Source organism: Pseudophryne corroboree, chromosome 1, assembly GCF_028390025.1.
Source record: "Pseudophryne corroboree isolate aPseCor3 chromosome 1, aPseCor3.hap2, whole genome shotgun sequence".
In the NCBI taxonomy this organism is placed as follows: Eukaryota; Metazoa; Chordata; class Amphibia; order Anura; family Myobatrachidae; genus Pseudophryne; species Pseudophryne corroboree.
The window spans coordinates 742,300,671-742,324,486 of NC_086444.1; positions in this window are offsets into that span (position 1 = coordinate 742,300,671).

Sequence of the window (23,816 nt, forward strand, 5' to 3'; positions counted from 1 at the left end):
TGTGTGAAATCGCATACATTTGTTGCTATATAGTTACATTTGAAATAAAAGTATTTAAGGAAGTAGGTATAAAGCACATCACACAAGTCTGGCCCAGTCATAAAGGGTTACACAGAACAAGCGTGGGTTGTGCTAGTGAGTGATTATAGTTAGTATTGCTCACATTTATAGAGACTGTGTGATTTGTTTTATTGCGGACGCATGTTTTGTACACGTGGCTAGGACAAAGTACAGGACCGCGCACGTACGGTTGCGTGTTTACGCAAAGTGCGTAAGAGTGCGGACACTAAGTGCAAATTACACTATAGTTTTCATTCAATTAAAAGGTGGGATAGTAGCCATGCTACAATAGCACATAACTATATGGTTTCAAAAACAGATTAGTATAAGACTTTTGTTTAAACTGTATTGCCTCTGGGGGAAAAGCTGCTGATCAGAAATAGTGAAAAATTTTCTGTACAGAAAAGAAAAACAAGGTGTATTTGAGTGAGTGAAAGCGGAGTGAGTGGAGCTGAACCAGGGAATTTGGGATCCCATCGTGGAACACTGGGTTAGTAGAGGCCCAGTGGCGTAGGGTTCGCTAACTTTCGTGATCAGAACTATGTGGTCTAGGTGATCTGGAGTGGTCTAGGTGTCCCATACAACTAGGTGATCTAGAGTGGTCTAGGTGTTTCAGGTGGTCTACAGCAATCGTAGGGCATACAGATAACTAGTATCTATAGGCTGTGCGATTGCATCACATGTCCGTGTGTTCTGCACAGCACAACGTGATACCATTGTGTCATATGCGCTGTGGAAAAACGTGCGCAGACGTGATTGTATAGACAAAGGGGTTTTTCTTTGATAACATTGGGAAATCTCCCTGGTGGGCTTCCACTGTTATCTAATTTCTCTGTTTTTCACCCTACAAAAAATTCCAGTGGAAAGATACTGAAAAGGAATTTTTCCCTGCCTCTCTCAGGAAAATATTCCAACAGAACCTCCACCGAGAGAAATCACGGTGCTGTAAGGTCTTATAGGAGCCCTAAGTTGGGTACATTGCCTTCCGCTATCAACAGTGTATCGTAGTACTGCCCAACGTGGGCGAGAGCGAGTGGAAGGCCGTCTACTTGCATTGAGTATTTTGGTATTTGTGGGAATTTTTAGTTATTAAAAAGACCCACAAACATGGGAGCCAGTTGCTCAAGTGAGAGACGTTTACGCAGTGTTAAGGCTGAAGAATTGAGGCCAAAAGGGTCAGCAAGGTTTATCATGTGTGGGAAATATGGTCCACACACTGAAGTTTATTGTGACGAATGGGTACGTATGACTGACAAAGATAGGGTATCATTCCCTAGGGTGGGCAGATTGAACCAGAGGTATTACAGAAGTTAAGGATAAGGATATGTCTGACAAAATCCAGAAAACAAAGGATTAGACATACAGATTGTTTAAATCTGTGGCAGCAAGAGGGGGATGTGTAAAGGGAATTAGCTCGCACAGCAGGTTCCAAACCTAGCGGGAAAACAATGGGACCGCACCACCACCACCATATATTGATGGGGAGAAAGTGGCTACAAGCAATGGTGCATTAATACAGGTTTTGGAAAGTAATTGATAAATGTACTAACGCTAACCCTTGCCAGCTGTATCCCATTTTAAATTTTCCCCAGGACTGTGAGCAAGAAGATGAACCCAGCACGATATCGGCACTCTCTCTAGCAGCCACCATACAGGATACTCAGGTGGGAACAGCCCAACCACCAAGGGTTGTAGCAAGGCCCCCTAGTGAAAGGATAAGTGAGGTCGTGTCCACAGGTAAGTACGGCACCATACACTATGCAGAGACAATAGCTCCTCACATTATAGAGTCAAACCAGAATGATGTAATTGAATTAAATCCTGTCAGAGTGATTGCAGTCGCCAATGGGAAGACTGACGGTCAGGGAGTAACTCCCATCAGGAACATTGCCATGCATTGTCCTTGGTCCCGAGCATAGTTAAGGTGAATTATGTCAGAATTTCACGATCCCAGAAAAGATGTAGTCGGATGCCAGAAGTTCATTAAAGAGTTAGGTAACACCCATGAGCCCACAAATAAAGGTTGGTGAACAGTGCTACGGGTGTGTTTACCCTCAAATATTGACACCACAAAATTCATAACAGATTGTAAGTTAGACGCAGAGGTACCTCTCACTGATGAATACAATCAGGAGAATGTACGGCAAATCAATCTGCAATTAGGAGTGTATTTCCCTACTGTTGTCAAATGGAATAAAATCTTCTCCATAAGACAAAAGGAAGGTGAAATGGCGTCCGAATATTTCCATCGGGCACTGCAGGAAATAGCTAGATACACTGGGATTGAGGACATTAAAGATAATGCACACCATAGGGAGGTAGCTGTTTCAGTATTAATGGACGGGTTAAAGGAGGCACTGAGAACAAGGGTGCAAACCTCTCTACCTAATTGGAGAGGTATCTCGGTGGCTGCGTTTAGAGAGTCCGCTGTCAAGCATGATCGGAACATCAGTAAGTACAGGGAGTCGCAAGGGGATAAGCTGATGATGGTAAGTATACAGGCTCTTACAGCAAAACCCCATCAGCCAAAACCCCAGACCCCTGCTGTTTGGAAAAGACAGAGAATATGTTACATTTGTAAGAAGGAACGACATTTTGCCCAGGATTGTAGGAGCAGTAGGACACATAACGTATACAGACCCCCTAGACCTGAATACAAACCACACTACAATTCACATAATTGGGATCAGGGACCACATAGGAGAAATTACGAGCCACATACAGGGGAAACAAGGCAGTACCCACCAAGGAGAGACTGTCAGGCATCCGAAAACTCACAGCTACCCACCTCACATATCATAGCTGCCAATGCACTGCAGGAGGGTCCCACTACACAATAGGGGTTGGGCCACACCTGTAGTCTGCAGCCAGTGAAGTTGATTGCTAGCCTTGGTAGTGAACCTGAGGTCACAGTTGATGTAGCTGGTGTACCATTACCTTTTCTTGTAGATACAGGGGCGGCCAGGTCAGTGTTGAATTCCACATCAGGTGTAAAGACCACGGGAAAAATGATTTTGGCAATGGGAGTAAAAGGAACGGTGCAACAATACCCTTTGAGTAGACCTGCAGAGATTACGATAGGGCCCTTGCAAACCAAACATTCTTTTCTGCTGGCTGCTTCGGCTCCGACTAATCTACTCGGCAGAGACCTATTGTGTAAAATGCAGTTTGTCATATACTGTACTCCTGAGGGTGTCTTTTTAGATATACCTGAGAACCATGCTCAAGAAGTTCAAGATATACTAGACACCCCTCAAAGGCTAATGTCGCATTCTACTGTTATAGACACGTGTCCATCAAAGGTAGAGGAAATGATCTCGCAAATACCGGGTTCCCTTTGGACCAAAGATGGACAGGACACTGGATTGATGGCGAATGTAGCGCCAGTAGAAGTACAAGTAAAAGATGGTAGGATAGCTCCAAAAATCCCTCAGTATCCTCTGAAGCCAGAGGTAGAGTTAGGAGTGTACCCTGTCAAAGAGCGGCTGCTACAGCAGGGCATCCTAGTCAGGACGTCCAGCACCGCCAATAGTCCCATCTTCCCCGTGAAAAAGAGTGGGGGGAGGGGTTACAGGCTAGTGCAGGATCTAAGGGGGATAAACAAGATAGTTGAGAGCCAATTCCCCGTAGTGCCCAATCCAGCTGTCATCCTCGTGCAAATTCCCCCTACTGCAAGTTTTCTTCACTGTCATTGACCTATGTTCTGCTTTCTTTTCTGTCCCTCTTCCCCCTGACAGCCAGTACCTTTTTGCCTTTACATACAGGGGAGTACAGTACACCTGGACTCGTCTCCCCCCAAGGTTTCATTGACAGCCCAAGTATTTCTCCCAGGCCTTGCATGACTGTTTACAATCCTTTCAACCTGAGAGTGGATGAGAACTATTACAGTATTGTTGTGTTCTGACTCACTCAAATCATCCTTGAAAGATACGAAACAGCTTCTGTTTCATCTTTCCCATACAGGACACAAGGTTTCAAAGGATAAGTTGCAGTTGTGCCAGACCATGGTCAAATATTTGGGACACTGCTTGACTCAAGGACTTAGACACCTCACCACTGATAGAATACAGGCGATTCGCGACATGACTCTGCCACAAACTCAGCAACAGATCCGCACTTTCCTTGGAATGTGTGGGTACTGTCGAAACTGGATTCAAGGGTTCTCTATACTGGCTTTACCATTGCAAGAAATGGTCTCTTCGAACAAACTGGAACGGATCTCTCACACAGATGAGTCTGAACTGGCGTTTGAGAGACTCAGTGTCTATCACAGGCACCTGCATTAGGTATGCCAGATTATGAGAAGCCCTTCGAATTGTACGGTACTGAAAGTGCTGGGTGCGTGGCAGGAGTCTTAACATAGAGACATGGTGATGCCAGCAGACTGGTAGCTTACTACAGTGCACAGTTGGACACTGTAGCGCGGTCTCTCCCCACTTGCTTGCGAAGTGTTGCAGTGATAGCTTTGCTGGTAAGTAAAATCAAGGACGTAGTGTTAGGACACGACCTGACCATCCATACACCTCATGCGGTATCAGTCTTACTAAACTCCACCCAAACCAGACATGTCTCATCTGCTCGGTTTACAAAGTGGGAATTATCACTGATGGCCCCGGTAAACATCACCATTAAGAGATGCAGCTCACTAAATCCTGCAACCTACTTGCCAAGTGTGCCTGGACAGGCACAAAGGGTGGAGGATGAGAATGATGGTGAAGGAGGATTTAGTGCAGATACTGATACGCATGATTGTATGGAATACCTGAATCAAACTTTCACTGCGAGACCTGACATCAGTGACAACCCACTGGAAGGAGTAGACTTTACCTTCTACACTGACGATAGTTGCCACAGACAGACGGAATCAGAAGACTTGTGCACTGGATATGCAGTTGTAGATGACGAAGGTATCATAGAAGCTGAACCCCTTGGCCCACCGCACTCAGCACAAGTTGCTGAGTTGGTCACCCTAACCAGAGCGTGTGAAGTGGCAAAGGGTAAGTCAGCTAATATATACACAAACTCTAGGTACGCCTTTGGAGTGGTGCATGATTTTGGGGCCCTATGGCGCCTCAGAAATTTCATGACGGCAGCTGGCACACCTGTAGCACATGCGTCCCACATCAAAAGGCTTCTGACAGCAATACAGGAACCAGACAGAGTGGCTGTTATCAAGTGCAAAGCACACACTTACAACCAAGACCCAATTTACACTTAGTAACAGCCGGGCAGACGAAGCTGCTAAATCAGCAGCAAGCACCCCCATACAGACGAACATCACATCACTGATGACATTTAACACGGTCAACACACAACATTTAATTGAAATGCAAAATTTGTGTTCCCTACAAGAAAAGGCGGTCTGGAATTTGAAGGGGTATGGTCAGGAGTCCTCTTGACTTTGGATAGATGGACACGGTAAGCCGGTGGCCCCCAGAGCATATCTTCCAAGCCTAGCTGAGGCGGCACACGGTCTGACTAATCTGGGCAAAGAGGGTATGTGCAAGCTGGTAAGAGCCTACTGGTGTGCACCAGGATTCTCTTCTCATGCAGGTAAGAGAGCAATGACATGTTTTACTTGCTTGAGGAAGAATATTGGTAAGACAATACCAACAGAGTCATCCCATATCCCTCCGACAGACGGACCTTTTCAGGTAATACAAATCTACTTCATACAGTTACTACCCTGTAGGAATTTGAAATATGTGTTAGTATTTATTGATGTATTTTCCAACTGGGTAGAAGCGTTCCCTGCTGCCACAAATACTGCTACGGTCACTGCAAAGAAAATTGTGCCGGAATTTTTGTGTAGATATGGTATTCCTAGAATGATTGAAAGTGATAGGGGTACCTATTTTACAGGTGAAGTCTTTCAGGTCATGTGCAAACTGATGGGAATTAATAGCAAGCTGCATACTCCGTACCGGCCACAGGCGAGTGCAAAGGTAGAGAGAGTGAACAGCACTATTGAGAACAAGCTGAGCAAAGTGATGGCTGAAACTGGATTGCTGTGGCCAGAAGCTTTGCCACTAGTGTTGTACAGCATCAGAACCACTCCCAGGTCTCCACTTAACTTATCACCCTTTGAAATTCTTTTTGGTCGACAACCTCATGTAATGATAGACCTCAGGATGATTTGAAATGCAATAATGAAGTGACTGTGAAATATTTGGTTGGGATGAGCCAGCAGCTGAGAAATCAACAAAGAAATCTAAAGCTGGTGATTCCTGACCTACCGAACAGTAATTGTCATGACATTGAGCCTGGGGATTATGTGATGATTCTTATGCTCAGGTTGCCTCATAGACAGGTGGGAAAGACCATACCAAGTCTTGTTAGCCAGCACGACAGCAACATAGGTCACCGAAAGAGAGACTTGGGTCCACTCGTCCCACTGCAAGAAGGTCGCTGACCCGGAGAGGACTCGTGACAAAGAGCAAGGTGAAGAGAACCTTGTATCGCTAGAGTGTTTGTTCCGGGAAAGTTGAGAGGCAGGACTGTTGAAAGGCACCTGAGCATGGAGAGCAACAAGATCTAGGACGGTTGTCGCACCATTTTCTTTTTTCACCACCCCCTGTATTTTCCTTCCTTTTCTCCTACTTATTTTCCTGCTTTCCCCTAACAAAATGGATCTATCACAAGAGACTGCGTTTCGGGTTCTGCTATTAATTCTGTTTTTGATCAGGACAATTTGTTTTGGTGAGGGTCCCAGAGTGGTCGAGCAGGGATCAGGAATGGGTTCTGATGGCGAGTACGAATTTGTAGGATCTCAGGAGAGGCACATCACTTGAGTAAAGGCTGGTATCAGTAAGCGCTCTGGTAGTCATGGAGCTCGGAGGCAATGTGAAGGGTTATTGTCTGATGAATATTGTATTTGTAGGAATTGTGAGAATATAGTCAAGGATGGGTGCATCCAGAGATGTCAGTCCAACCTTAATATCGACATGGACCGACATCCGTTGAGTGATTACCACTCACTAGTGGGTAAGGTCTTAAACCAGACAGAATGCTGGGTGTGCTCACAGGTACCTCAAGGTCAGAGTAAGTCAGGATCAGTACCATACCCTTTAGCAATAGATGAGGTACTCGAATTACGGGGTGGGAGACTGGTGGACAAGAAATTCAATATCTCTAGGCCCCCTTGTTTGAAGCTCCACCAGTATAATGTAGACAGGTCTTTAGTGTGTTTTAATATTTCCAATTACTGAAAACCAGGAAATTGGGAAGTGACATGGAATAACCAGAAAATTACCTTTTCACACAGAGCTAATAAGATACTTATTGACTCTGAACTTGTACGTCAGATAGCCAACAGTGGAAGGTATTTTCGGTATAGGTATACACGTGGAAGCAAGACTATGTGGGTTTGAAAAGTATCATCAGGGTATTGTGCCCATATCATCCAGCCCGATACTTGTACTGAGCAAATGAGAGAACTAGGGATTGGTTTCTTTACATGGAAAGTTTGCAATATTGTGATGTTACATTTTGTCCCCTATGTTCTCCCAGATGATGCCTATTTCATATGTGGGAGGAAAGCGTACAAGTGGCTTGCCCTGAGCTCTGAGGGATTGTGTTATATTGGGAGAGTACTACCGGAGGTCATGACCATAACCCACGATAAAATTAAAGACATTCACCGCAGTGCTCAGGTTCCTTATACTCATACTCACTATGAACACATCATCAAGAGACACCTCATAGATAGGGCAGAGCACGCAGCCTCTGATTTGATCCACAAAACCACCGGGATTCAGTTCCTTCTCGCATTAGACATCACCCGTACTGCCAGAGGAACTATAAATTATAGGTATATCCATGCGCTAGCGCACTTGATAGATAATATCACTGAGATGTATGATGACACCTTCAGGTATACGGGAAGGGAGTTACAAGCCTACAAGAAGGAACTGATCCAGCACAGGATGGTCCTTAATTATGCCACAGCCGTGACGGGTGGGTACTGTGTTACTCTGGCAACTCAATATGGAGTGAAGTGCTGTATATATATTACGAACAGCACTGACGACCCCACGGAGATCATCGATCAGAAGATGGACGAGATCTTGCAGTTAATGTGGGAGTTCAGGAGGAAGCACAACCTTACCTTAGCGACTGTGGGTAATGAACTGACCGGCTGGGTCTCATGGTTGAACCCACGCAAATGGTTCTCAGGTTTAGGAGAGTGGGCTCAAAATGTTATTATGATTGTGGGGAAGTTTCTCCTTTGTATCCTGGGAGTCATCATAATTATTGGTTTGATATTTAGGTGTGTTCAAATTCTATCGCGGCGCAAGAGCAGCACAAATTTGATGAGTCTAAGGAGCGAGGGTGCTGTTATAGCAGCAGATTTAATTTATGACCCATCAATAGAGACAACGTTATGATAAGGATTGCAAATGAATTTCATGGCCTATTTCTTACACCCGTTTTTCTTTGTCTCCCCCTCTGCCAAGATACATCCAACCGGAAAAGACGTCAACCCTACCCAAAATGTTTATGTAAATGTATTTTTATATATGTGTCTTATCTTCATCTCTGCTACCTCTAGTTAATAACACACATACTCGACTAGCACTCACATATGTTCCCCATCCATGTATCATCAACTAAATGTGCACCCCATTTGTTGGAACAAGAAGCCGAAAAGAGCTCCATAGTGTTTGTTGGCCCATTTACAGACCCTTAATACGGGATGAGAAGGATTTAATGTATACTTCACAATACCTCGAAGCTTATTTAGAACATATACGGCACGATGATACATGCCCCTCAGACATTGATTCATACATGGCTAAACAAAATAATTTGAAACCGCACTAGACCTGTGAAAAGTAGCCACAGAAAATTTCAACTCGAGGAGCCAACAATATGTTGTCAACGGAAATTTTTCGCAAAACCACATCTACAAATACCCTTCTGCATCATGATAGCTTCCACTTTCCGCCCACTATCCAAAATATTCCAAAAGGCGAATATTTGAGATTGAAACGGAACTGCTCCAATGATGAAACTTTCAATCTTAGGAGCAAAGAATTGGAACTACGACTAAAGGATAGAGGCTATAGCCGCAGGTGCATCAAAAAAGCGAGAAACGTGGTCAACGACATCCCTAGGGAATCTCTTATCTTTCAGGAGAAACCACAAAAACAGAATGACAACACTATTAGGTTCATGGGTGATTTCTGCACAGAATGGAGATCCATCCGTTCCATTCTACAGAAACATTGGCCGGTCATCATATCAGACAGTGACCTGGCCAGTAAATTAAATCCCCAGATTGATATGAGCTGGCGTCGAGCTCCCAATTTAAGAGACCTATTAGTACAGAGCCATTTCAAAGCTTCACCATCTAAAGAACCGATTATTAAAGGAAGTTATCCATGCGGGAATTGTAAAATATGCCAATATGTTGCCCAAGTACAAACCATCACAGATAAATATGTCTGTGTAATTACAATTCAAGATTATGTCAATTGTAAGAGTAGTAACCTTATCTATTGTATTGAATGCCCAAGTCAAAAAAGATATGTGGGGATGACAACTCGTATGCTGAAAATCAGAGCGTTAGAACACATCGGGTCCATTAGAAATGTTCGGACAGACATCCAGAAGATGAAACCGATTACGACGGTTGCACAACATTTCTTGAAATATCATCAAGGATCATTTGAACATTTCAGGATCTTTGGCCTGGAAAAGGCCAAACTAGGCATCAGAAAAGGGGGTGTGACTAGGACACTTCTCCAGAAAGAAAGCCAGTGGACATTTAGACTTAATTCTTTGGCTCCCAATGGAATGAATGAGTACATTAATTACAGTGTTTTTTTGGAGAATTAATACCACCACTATGGTATTTTTGCCAAACCATTACCAGATTCAAAATACAGTCACAGCTCTAATTTCACTGGCGGTCCCCCACCCCCCCCCTTTTTTTTTTGTAATCCTTGTGAGCAGGCTTATCACACATTTCACTTCTAGGTGTATTTTATTAGGGTAATAGTCTTTCAGCCCAGTCCCTTTTCACTACAGAGTCTATGTCACATCATATTTGTTCACTACACAAGCATACATATGATTTTCATGCCATATGTATCACACAATTTGCATAAATGCACACACTTCTCATTAATATAGAGATTCAATTCTCTTCTTTTTCCAGTACTACATGGTACACTTATTCCACATTTCTTTATCACAGCTACAGTATATCACTACAGGTTCACCACACAATCGAAATACACTATGCACACAGCTGTATTTTAAATTTGGGTAAAAGTAGAATTAAACTATTCAACATTATACTAAATATCCAATAAAACTAATAAAGCGACATTATATTTGTGGGTAATCAATTCACGTTATTTTTTATATATATTTCTTTTATTCGTTTTCAGGTTTAATTATTATATAATTATTATCTACCATAAAAAGTGGATTATCCAAATACTTATATACTCATCTCTCCTTTCTTTAATTATGTCATTTCATTTGATTGTAAAACAATCTTTATGTTTATCTGAGTTCATCCATAAAGAACATAGGTTTTTTTGTAATCATTCATTATCATTGCTATGGAAACCGGCATGAACATTAGGAATGCATAATATGGAGCTAAAAGTGTCCTTGATTATGTGTTCAAATCCCACCCAAAATGGCCGCCGGACTGAATAAAAACTCCCTGGTTGCAGGAGTGTTACTAGGCGACCAAGTGACCAAGCTCTAAGAGCGAAACGTACGTCTACTTCCGGTTCCGGTAAGCCGGGTCCGACTTCCGCTCGCGGACCCTGGATGCCGGCAGCTTCCCAGTGCGCGCGGACCATCAGACATCTGTTATCTGTACCACACCAGCTCCTCTACCTACAGATAAGTAGTGCCAGACACTGTATGATAGCTATATAGTCAGCAGTAATTATAGTCTGGTGTACCACATTTATACCACATATTATATTGATGTGGTTACAGAAACAGACCTCATGTTAAACTCCATTTTATGTTCTATATCTAGATAGATATAAATACTGCACGGGAGCATTGCAGCAAACAGCCAATTTTAGATTTGTGCACTACAAGTACTATATATCTTCAGATTACCACACATCATATTTATGTGGATACAGAACAGACCTCATGTTAGTCTCCATTTTGTGTCCTATATCTGAGTATAGGTAATATGTGATAGATATAAATACTGTATGGGAGCATTGCAGCAAACAGCTAATTTTAGATTGGTGCACTACAGGTACCATATATCTTCATATAAATCTATTCACAATATATTTTCTGTGCCAAATTCCACAATTTAGCGGTATGAACACGGTTTATTAGTGAATTCCCTATATCTAAACATAGAGAGACTTGTGGAATTATTTCCATCATATACAGTTCCCTGACCATCTCCTATATATATATATATATATATATATATATATATATACTCACTCTCTCATTCCAGCAGCCGGGCTACTCTGCAATGCCACGTAGCAACAGAGGGCTCTGAGCACCAATATTGGAAAAGCAGAAGTGATGCATCTACTTGTCTTCTTTTATACCGAGGTGAAGGGAACGGGCCCCTCTCATCCCGAAATTCGATGCTGGTAGCAGATATTGGGAAAGCAGAAGGTCCAACCCTTCAAGTACCTCAGTACTAATTCTTCTCTTCATCTTAATTGGATAACTGTGTGATTTCATTTCCATGTACGCACTCTCTCATTCCAGCAGCTGGGCTACTCTGCAATGCTTTAGCAACAGAGGGCTCTGAGCAGCAAAATTGGAAAAGCAGAAGTGGGTACCTCTATTTCTCCCATTCAATACCGGGGCGAAGGAGGCAGGCCCCTCTCATCCTGACATTCGATGCTTTAAGCAGATGTTTGAGACAGCAGAAGGTCTGCACTTTCCAATACTCCTGTATTCTTTTCTATCTTATTCAAGAAAACATCTCGAGAATCATTCCAATGCTGAATCTATAACATTGATATAGGGTATTCAAAACTGTGTACTATTTCCCGTTGAGGGTTATTCTCCATGAAGAAAGCACCTGTTTTTTCATTTTTAGTTGTGGTTTGAAGCACATACAAACTCCACACAGTGATGAAAATAAGCATGAACAATATGCAATGCCACCCCCCCCCCGTTTTTCATATGGTGGGGTATTGATCGATATGAATTGTAAACTGAAATCAACGATATGTAGCACCTTCTAACTCCACACTGTGATGAAATTAATTATGAATGACATATAATTTGTGTAATACCAATATATAGCACTCTCTATTTATTCACAGTATATTATGCAGATGAATATGAATTCTGAATGATGTTCTGATGTACATACAAACTCTACACAAACGACAAATTGTGCATCATTTTCTGTAGAGCTGCGCTCTCCAAAGCGGAGGCCTACTGCGCTATCTATTCACAATTGGGGTTGGAAGTATATAGCTTTCAACTCACCTTTACTCATGATGTGGTGTACATATGAATTGTGTATGGTTGGTTTTTTAAATCATATCTGGTGGTTTAAAGTCACGTACAGGGAAGTCCACTCTCCTTACTATTGTGGTAATTGGTTATAAACCGTGGGAGAGAGTATAATTTAAATTTTGGTGCTCGTTAAGTTTTGTGATAAAACAGCATACTTACATATGATATCACTGATACGTGCTATGAGTACCCTTACCACATGAAAACTCAGAGGATTATTACTGATCAATATTGTCGCTCATGGCAGATAAAGGTCTGCCACATTAATTAGTAGTCATTCTTGATTATTTTTCTATGAATGGTCTTATGACCTGATACTTATGCATGCATTGATTTTGTTTTATACTATTACCTAGTGATTTGTGCAATTTACAGTTTTATTAAGTGATAATAAAAGTAAAATTTTAATCTATAGATATAAGGGGTTGGAAGTATATAGCTTTCAACTCACCTTTACTCATGATGTGGTGTACATATGAATTGTATATGGTTGGTTTTGAAATCATATCTGGTGGTTTAAAGTCACGTACAGGGAAGTCCACTCTTCTTACTATTGTGGTAATTGGTTATAAACCGTGGGAGAGAGTATAATTTAAATTTTGGTGCTCGTTAAGTTTTGTGGTAAAACAGCATACTTACATATGATATCACTGATACGTGCTATAAGTACCCTTACCACATGAAAACTCAGAGCATTATTACTGATCAATATTGTCGCTCATGGCAGGTAAAGGTCTGCCACATTAATTAGTAGTCATTCTTGATTATTTTTCTATGAATGGTCTTATGACCTGATACTTATGCATGCATTGATTTTGTTTTATACCATTACCTAGTGATTTTGTGCAATTTACAGTTTTATTAAGTGATAATAAAAGTTAAATTCTAATCTATAGATATAAAAAGTGTGCCCTGGGTCAGACTTTAAGTCTACTTTTGCCCTGCTCTCTTGCAGGTCTACCTCCTTTCCATTGATTCATACATACATGCTTTTTACTATCCCACTAGGTCATACATTTCCCACCTACAACTCTCCCCCGATCATCTGTATATATTGTATAGGTAATATTTTTCTGTTTATTGATTAGTTAGTGGCAGTTATTGATGACTGCCAAAGGGTGGACTGTCGAAGTCGAAAAATATTGCAGTACACACATCACGTACAAACTACACACAGATGGCCTCCGTGCACGTACTTGCACTGCCGTGCGTGCACATATTTGCAATTTGCGTATGGTCGCTCCTGCGGTCCTGCGTATTAGCGTGTGGTATGGGTAATTACGGTAGTGTTTGTAAACGCATGGAAAAGCCATAAACACAAATTACTTATTTAATCCAAATAGTTCACAATGTACACATAGTCTCCCTGCACCACACCAGCAAGTTACACTAGTTTAAATGGTATAAGAACAAAGGGATTCACCTTTACAGGATAGGAGGGGACAGAACTAGGTTATAAGGTGGTGTTTGGTACCCAGCTGTAGGATATATTAAGGGCAATATTCCGGTGTTGGTTTGCAGAAGATCGCACGCTCCTGCGAATAGTTATGCGCAGGAGCAGAATATAAATATTAACTGTATTTACTGTACACTTGGTATGCGGCGGGAACCCAGAGGAGATTATCTGCAAGTGCACCTGGAACAGACATCACCCACCTATTCAAACCGACCTATGACCTCTCCTGTACTGTAAATGACCATCCCTGTGTCCAATGGACAAAGAGATTACAGTTTCCATTGTGTTAGGTTTTGGACTATTGTATAAAAAGCCAGCTGCATGCCTGGTCCCACACAGACTCTGAAGGTCATCTCCCTTGATGGCTGAGGACTGGACGGAAAGCGCAGGTGAACCCAAAACGTATGTACCATTGACTGTAGCCATTTTTCTATTGTATTGTAATGTTGTTTATTGTAACCCCCTTTCAGCAATTATATGTTGGTGTGTCGGAACCCAGCATCTGAAATACAATCTGGTGTTGTGTCTCTTTTCCCTGCTAAGGTTATAAGTGTATTTCAGTCACACGTGTAGCTGCAAAGTGCTCACAGCGTGCCTTTGTTTGTGTATGCACTGCGTGTACTTTGTATGGCCAGCGCGGCATTTGTACGCAAAGTGCATACATGGTACGGGGCCTTGTACGCTAACGGTGTAAAAAGTACGTAGGCTAAGGTTTGGTCACAGCGGCCGCAGCGGCTCCATTTTAAAGTGTATTTAAGGTGTTCATAAAGTGTTGCTTTTAGTCCTGTATGTAAATCAATGTTTACATACCCCACTTGGTTCGTGTTTGTTGATACTTGATAGATATAGAGGACAAACAATTGAGAGGAGAGGCATAGATAGCTTAATTCAGGGCATGTAAAATAAAAAAAATGTAAAAGTCGGATTTGTAAAAGTCATATTAGTGCAATAATATAACCAATAAAAATTGTTGTCTATTCATTAGAGACTGTCACCAATGCCCCCAATAATTAATTAAAATTTTTAAAATGAAGCAAATTAAATTGGATTACTAATCAATCTTTTTTTCCACTACATACATACTCTACCTTCCTTGGGCCCCTGATCTAGTTATTGATATAGATCTGTGTCAGACCATTTTTGCTGACTTTGGTTTCATTTTTTTTTTTTTTTTAAGTTTACAAAGACAGCTAAAATCACATGATTTGTCCTTTTTTGTTGCTAGAGTATTATTAACCTCAATAACTTTCATTTCCAGGCAATTTCAGGGAATGTTTAAAGGTTTGGAGACTAGAGGTTAGTCTTATTGTGCATGGGAGGGCATTCTACAGCGTGGGTGAAGCCCGGATAAAGTCCTGTAATTTTGAGTGGGAACAAGTAATACGTGTGGACAGAGGTGTAGATAGGTGCCATGGTGACTGGAGCAAGGGTATGTTTCGGGACCCCATTTCCCTGTACTGAATCAGGTGCATGTTACATTTGAAAAGAAAAAATATTTAAAAATCCTAAATTGGTGAAAGGGCAGGATCTAGACCTTGTGGATCTCAGCCAGAAAGTTTTATTTGGGTGCCCCTCATGTTCAAAATTAGGACAGTGCGAACTGAAGGCGCACAGCAAAAATATAAGGTGTGGCTTCATGGGGAAGGGGTGTGACCACAGAACAGTACCAATTCAGCTTACACTACACAGTAGTACCCTTACAGTAATACCCCTTACACACTATACACCACACAGTAGAGCCTCTTATACATATTACGCCAAACAGTAGAGCCTCTTACATACGACGCCACATAGTAGAGCCCCTTAAACATGTTACACAACACAGTAGAGCCACCTATACATGTTATGCCACAGTAGAGCCACTTATACATGTTATGTCACAGTAGAGCCACTTATACATGTTATATCACAATAGAGCCACTTATACATGTTATGTCACAGTAGAGCCACTTATACATGTTATGTCACAGTAGAGCCACTTATACATGTTATGTCACAGTAGAGCCACTTATACATGTTATGCCATATTAGAGCAGCTTATACACATTACACCACAGAAGAGCCGTTTATACACATTATGCTACAGTAGAGCCACGTATACATGTTACTCTGCTGCTTCTTCTGTAGCAGCCGGGACAGAGAGGAGGTGCTGCAACATCCATGGCAGAGAGAGGTGCTACGGCAGCTGAAGCAGAGAGAGGTACTGCAGCAGCCAGGGCAAAAAGAGGTGCTGCAGCAATGGGGGCAGAGAGTGGTGTAGCAGCACAGAAGTAACTCTGTTGCACAGCTACAAGCAGGCAGTGAAACATATAAAGAGTGTGGCAGAGCTCTGAAATGTGCCAGCTGTCTCCTGCTTTCGCTACTGGCATGCCCTGTTCCCTACCTAGTCTCCATGTCAGTGTGCTCCCTTCTGCTTTTCTTCCTCCTGCTGTGCGGCGGCCTTTACAGCTGCCCACGGTATAGTGGAGGGGAGCGGTGGAGGGCAGATGGTGGTGCGCCCTCTAACTTTTCTGGAGTTTGCTCTCCACCGGAGCCAACCTCGCTACACCCCTGCGTGTGGATGAGAAATGCAGATCTTATGCAGAGCCAAGAGGTCAGGTAGGGAGATATTTTGACATGACTGAAGAGATGTATGTTGGTGCAGGTTGGTTAATAGCCTTGTATGTAAGTATAGTATTTGATATTTAACATGGTAAAATACTGGTAACCAATGGAGGTACTGACAGAGCGGATCTGCAGACAATGAACGTCTAGCGAGGAAGATTAGCCACACAGCTGCATTCAAAATGGATTGTGGTGGTGAGAGTCTATGTTTGGGAAGACTAGTCAGGAGACTGCGGGAGATAATGAGAGTATTTGCTGTGTCTTGTGTAAGATATGGTCGTATTTTGGATATGTTTCTTAGATGTATGTAACATGATTTTGAGACAGATTGAATGTGGGGAACAAAGGACAGATCAGAGTCAAGAATGACACCTAGGCAGCAGCTTGTGGGGTAGGGATGATTGCTGAGTTATCAACAGTGATAGAGATATCAGGTTGGTATCTACTATTGTCCGGTGGAAATATAATTAATTCTGTTTTGGAAATATTAAGTTTGAGGTGGCGAGATGTCATCCACGATGAAATGACAGAAAGGCATTCTGTGATATGGCCTAATAGAGATGGTCACAAATCAGGGGAGGATAGGTAGATTTGAGTATCATCCGCATACAGACAATAATGAAATCTGAAAGAGCTGATTAGTTTGCCAAGAGATGTGGTATAAATTGAGTAAAGCAGAGGCCATAGGACTGAGCCTTACGGTTCTCTAATTTAGAGATATAGCATAGAGGAGGTGGATTCAGAGAAACAAACACTAAAGGAGAGATTAGATAAGTAGGATGAGAACTAAGAAAGGGCTGTGTCCTGAATACCTAGGGACTGTAGTGTTTGTGTGAGAAGTGAGTGGTCAACAGTGTCAAAAGCAGCAGAGAGATCAAGGAGAATAAATAGAGAGTAATGGCCTTTAGATTAAGCAGTGACCAAATCACTACCTTAGTCAGTGCTGTCTCTGTTACGTGCAAGTAACAGAGCTGTGATCGGTGGGCAGCCTGTGTCACGTGAGGAGAGAATCTTGCGACACAGGCTGCCCACTGATCACAGCTCTGTTACTTGCACGTCCCTTCCTGGGCACCAGTACATGCACAAATCTTTCCCGCACGCTGTCGGTCATACCACATTGCTACAACTGCATCCTCACGCCGTTAATTACCCAGAACCGCTACAACTGCCAAGGTGTTACTGCATTTGGAGATCCGCTCCACATGCTGCCGGTCAGACAGAGACGCATGAGCGGCCCAGGAACTGCTGTACCTTGGGATAAACACACAGCCTGATCCATGGACGCACGGCAGGCATGGACTCTGCTTAACTCTTACGTTCTACTGCTGAGCTAGTCTGCATACAGCGTCAACCACCTAATGTCAGAAAACTTTGGGGTAAGGCGGTCATGTATAGTTATTATGAGGATGTTTTGTGACAGCATAATATAGGTGCTAAACACCACTAACGTCTGCCTAATTGAGTTGGACTATATTTGCACCCTCTTTTGACTTTAACGCTGTGATTACGGTGCCTATTTGAAAATAGACTTTCATCGGTTTCCTTACAGCCTGATGTCCACCAATCATTTTTTTTTATGCTATTAGTTTTTATAGGTTTGTGAACATACATTAACATATGTGCACTGTTACTATTGTATACATTTATCTTTTAATGACCTGTTAATTGTTACTTTTTTGTGTACATTGTTGCTACAACTTGTGTCTTTGATATTTTATTAAACATATACACTTCCACAGCGCTCCCATCCTTGTTTTTTTCTTGTTTTTACAAGTCTCTTGGAAGGGCATGGAGCTGAGAAACGGGACGGTAATTTGAGAGAGAGTTAGGCCGTGTACACACGGTAAGATCTTTTCTTCCGATTCTGACTATATAGTCAGAATCGGAAGAAAAGATAGTGCAGATCGCAAGGTGACAGTCACCTTGCGATCCCGATTTGATGCCAATGCGCGGCCCCGCGCGGTCGGCATCGCCCGAAAAAATAGGCTGTGCAGGCAAGTCAATCCTGACTATCTCTATAGAAGAATTGACACTTAGCCAAAATCGCACATAACCAGGATCGCAAGCACACTCATTATGTGCTTGCGATACTGGCAAAGTGCCGACCCGGCCCCTGTCGCACAGTGAGAATCGGATAAGTCCGAATCTCACCGTGTGTACACACCCTTAGGGTCAGAATTTAGTTTTTTCAGAATGGGAGTAATCACTGCATGCTTGTACAGAGAAGGAAAGATACCAGAAGACATAGGTGGTCATTCCGAGTTGTTCGCTCGTTGCCGATTTTCATTATGCTGCGATTTGTTGCAAAATGCGCATGCGCAAGGCACGCAAGGTGCATGTGCTTAGTTATTTAACTAAAAACTTAGTAGATTTGCTGTGGATTCTGCGGCGCTTTTCAGTCGCACTGCTGATCGGTGAATGATTGACAGGAAAGGGGTGTTTCTGGGTGGTAACTGTGCGTTTTCCGGGAGTGTGCTAAAAAACGCAGGCGTGTCAGGAAAAAATGCGGGAGTATCTGGAGAAATGGGGGAGTGGCTGGCCGAACGCAGGGTGTGTTTGTGACGTCAAACCAGGAACTAAACGGACTGAGCTGATTGCAATCTGTGAGTAGGTCTGGAGCTACTCAGAAACTGCAAGAATTATTTAGTAGCAGTTCTGCTAATCTTTCGTTCGCTATTCTGCTAAGCTAAGATACACTCTCAGAGGGCAGCGGCCTAGCGTGTGCAATGCTGCTAAAAGCAGCTAGCGAGCGAACAACTCGGAATGAGGGCCATAGAGAGATTACATGTGTTGGTTAAGGTTGGGATGAGCACAGGAGACAATTTGTGAGGGTATAGAATCAAGAGGAGAGGTAGTAGAGTAGACAGATGAGAAGAGCACAGATACGTCATCTTCATTTGTGGGATCAAATGAAGAGAATGTGCCAGAGCTTTTAGGCAGGGAATTGAGCAGGTCACTGGCTGTGGAAGTGCATACCATTTCATTTCTGATCTTATCAATCTTGTCCTTGAAATAGGAAACAAGATCTTGCGCATTGATAGTGGCTGGTGGGATTGGTGAGGGAGGGATAAGAAGTGATTTAAATGTATTAAAAAGTTGCTTGGGGTTAGAGGCTTGAACAGAGATGAGAGATTGGAAATATGGTTGGCAGTGTCCAGGGCATTACGATAAGAGTGGTAAATGGTCTTATATGTGAGAAAGTTACTTGAACTATGAGATTTAAACCACTGACTTTCTACTTTACGTGATGTAGAGCCAGTTTGTGTACATTGAGATCATTCCCAGCAATGTCCACTGCCTATTGGCAGCTTGTTTTGTGGGGGCGCAAACAAACCAATCATTTCAGCCAGAAGTGTTTGTTTATCTTTAGGGTTACATTAGGTTTAGGGTTAGTTTTGAGGTGATTGTAGGCTTAGGTTTAGGGTTAGGGTTTGACTTAGGTTTAGGATTAGAGTAAGAGTTTGGGTGAGGTTTAGGATTAAGGTTAGAGCAGTGGTTCCCAAACTTTTTGAAATGACGTCGCCCTAGAATATCAGAATTTGTTTCATGGCACCCCTAGGCCAAAAGTTTCTTATTGAGAAATTCAGAACTAAATTATAAAATGAAATTAATTGTGTTTATATGTCATCCTTAGGTTCAGTTATGTGGTGAGAGACAAGATTTGCTTCTGTTCATCCACAAATTGTATTTTATGAAGCCACAAGCACTGGTTTGGCCTATTACATTTACCATACATAATTTGAATTGGCCATGGACCACCAACCCAGGGCTCCCCTGCAAGGCACCCCAGGGTGCTACGGCACACAGTTTGAAAACCACTGGGTTAGAGTAAGGATAAGGGGTTAGTCTTAGATTTAAGGTTAGAGTAAGGGTAAGAATTGTGTTTAGGGTTAGGCTAAAATGTGCACAAAAAAATTGTGCATCAATATTTTCAATTTGGAACTTTTGAACCTGCCGACCTAAATACATGTTAGCATACACAGTACAGTACACTGTCAACTTAATGACCCTGCTGATCTATTGACCATGTCGACTGTCAGAATTCATGTGGGATTTTTCCTGTATGGACATACTCACAGGAAACAATCTATGTTCAAGGTGCAATAGCTGGTTTATTTCATAAAGGATACTGCAGTATACAGGCGGCAAATGACAGCATGGATCAAAGTCTACTCACAACTATGGTATAAGTCCAAATACAGTAGTCTACAGATGATGCATTGAATTACCACAGTCTGAAGACACTGGCTAAGACACAAATGAAAGAAATAATGTTCATGAGATTACTTAGAAGACAGGAAACTTGATAACTGTGGTTAAAGAACACTGAGGAATGAATACTTGGTAATAGTGGTTGAAGAGCACTGAAGAATGAATACTTGACAACTGTAGCTGAAAAACACTGAAGAATGAATACTTGACAACTGTAGCTGAAAAACACTGAAGAATAAATACTTGATAACTGTGACTGAAGAACACTGAAGAATGAATATTTGATAACGGTAGCTGAAAAACACTGAAGAATAAATACTTGATAACTGACTGAAGAACACTGAAGAATGAATACTTGATTAACAATGGGGGTCATTCCGAGTTGTTCGCTCGTTGCGATCAAGGCGAAAATGTACATGCGCATGGTACGCAGTGCGCATGTGGTAAGTATTTTTGCTCAAAACTTAGTAGATTTACTCATGTCCAAACTAAGAATTTCCATCGTTGAAGTGATCGGAGTGTGATTGACAGGAAGAGGATGTTTCTGGGCGGAAACTGACCGTTTTCTGGGAGTGTGCGGAAAAACGCAGGCGTGCCAGGATAAAACGAGGGAGTGTCTGGAGAAACGGGGGAGTGGCTGGCCGAACGCAGGGTGTGTTTGTGATGTCAAACCAGGAACGAAACGGGCTGAGCTGATCGCAGTGTAGGAGTAAGTCTCGAGCTACTCAGAAACTGCTAAGAATTTTCTATTCGCAATTCTGCTAATCTTTCGTTCACAATTCTGCTAAACTAAGATACACTCCCAGAGGGCGGCGGCTTAACGTGTGCAATGCTGCTAAAATCTGCTAGCGAGTAAACAACTCGGAATGAGGGCCTGTGTCCGGATAGAACTGGAAAGTGAAAGTTTTAGGCAGTAAAATAAACAGGTAGCAAATCCAGGTAGTTATTGGTTAAAATGACAATGATGTAGTTCCGAAAAGAAAGTTAATTGCAGGATACAGTAAGTGATTACTGGTGGCAAGGTGAAGTCCAGATAAACAGATATAGACTTGTGCGAAGGCAATGAACAAAGTCCCAATTAGCGAATATATTACACACTGAGGGTGCAGAATAGTGTCCAAGATAAATTACATGAGGACCATGAGAATAGCAGGCTGCAGAAGACCAGGACCTAGAGGCAGCAGGAAAGCACAGGGTATATTTGCTAGTAGCATGATCCAAAGTGCAGACACTCAGGCAGGCTTGACATAATAAACTGGCAACAGGGAGCTTGTGTGGCTGATCTATAAGCGGGAATTCAGGTGCTGCTCACTGCTGCGGCAGTGTCGGATTGGTGCAAGAAGGGTCCACCGGGGAAATACAGTGGTAGGGGCCCATGCTTAAGGGTGTGGCCAGGCAATAGTGGAGGTGTGGCCAACCACCACAGAGGCCCAACTAACCATAAGAGAGTGCATGGGCTGGGCCCATAGACCTGTGTAGTATAAGGTAACATATGTATAATGTATAATTAAAGTGCACTAGGATACAGCCTGGAACCTAATCCCTAGAGGAAGAAGTGGGCCCACAGGCAGTGAGGCCCACCGGTGGTTTCCCCTGTTACCCTGTGGGCCAGTCCGACCCTGTGCTGCGGTAACAGCTAATTACCAAGCACTGACCAGAGTGCTGAAGCGCGAGAGCAGAGCGGGACACCCCGGGCATAGAAGAGAAACTGCAGAGATTGTGACAATCGATATTCTGACTGTAGACCTTCTTAATGCAGACCAGTAATACCACACCCCTGAGAAACAGCTGCTATCAATCTCTACAAAAAACTGATCTACTGCTATAAAAAATGATGATTGTTTATAACCAACCTCAGAAAGATGGACACAAGCTTGGATGGGAGGAGGACATGTAGAAGATCATAACTCTGAGGGAGAAGAATTAAAAAATAAGGTCAATAAAATTTTCACAACTAAAGAAACATATTTAAATATTATATAGGTGTTATTTTGTCCATAATAGATAAATATTATGGGTGAAATAGATCCCCATGTACACCCTTTTTCATCTAGCTACAAAAAATGTCCCTAAACCAGAAGTTCTCAAACGTGGTCCTCAAGGCACCCCAATGGTCCAGGTTTTAGGTATATGCATGGCTCAGCACAGATGGTTAAATCAAATTAACTGAGGTGCTGATTAATTCCTATGGCCAAGCATGGATACACTTAAAACCTGAACTGTTGGGGTGCCTTGAGGACCGAGTTTGAGAATCTCTGACCTAAACAGCTATCATTGCTCATTATGCATATCCTAAATGCTAGAAGAAATGGGCAATGATTAGGGAAAAAAAGGTCCATAAAAGTAATGCATTTAAACTATTTTATAGATAACTTTTTGTACCCACTAGATAAAACTTTGGGGTGAAGTGGGTATTTGTTATCGAACAATTGAGGGGAGTTATCACGTGCTCACCCAAGCCCACCATTATTCCTTTTTCACCACTTTATACCAAAGGTCCCTAAGCAACTATGGGCCTAATTCAGATCTGATCGCAACAGGAAACATTTTCTCTGATGGGTAAAGCCACGTGCAGTGCAGGTGGGGCAGATATAACATGTGCAGAGAGAGTTAGATTTGGGTGGGGTGTATTCAAACTGAAATCTAAATTGCAGTGTAAAAATAAAGCAGCCAGTATTTACCCTGCACAGAAACAAAATAACCCACCCAAATATAAATCTTTCTGCACATGTTATATCTGCCCCACCTGCACTGCACATGGTTTTACCCATTAGAGAAAGATTTTGCTTTTGTGATCAGGTCTGAATTAGGCCCTATGTTTGCTAATTTCCCATTTCCTAAACGGCAGAAACTCACTTATCCGGACTGGAAGACATCGTAGCCTCAGACTATACTAATGCAATTAATATTGTTCATTCAGTTTGGAATCTTAAAACGTCGCACATTCTAATTTTCTAACTTTTTGACTTATGTCCACATTCTTTATTACTAACTATCCCAT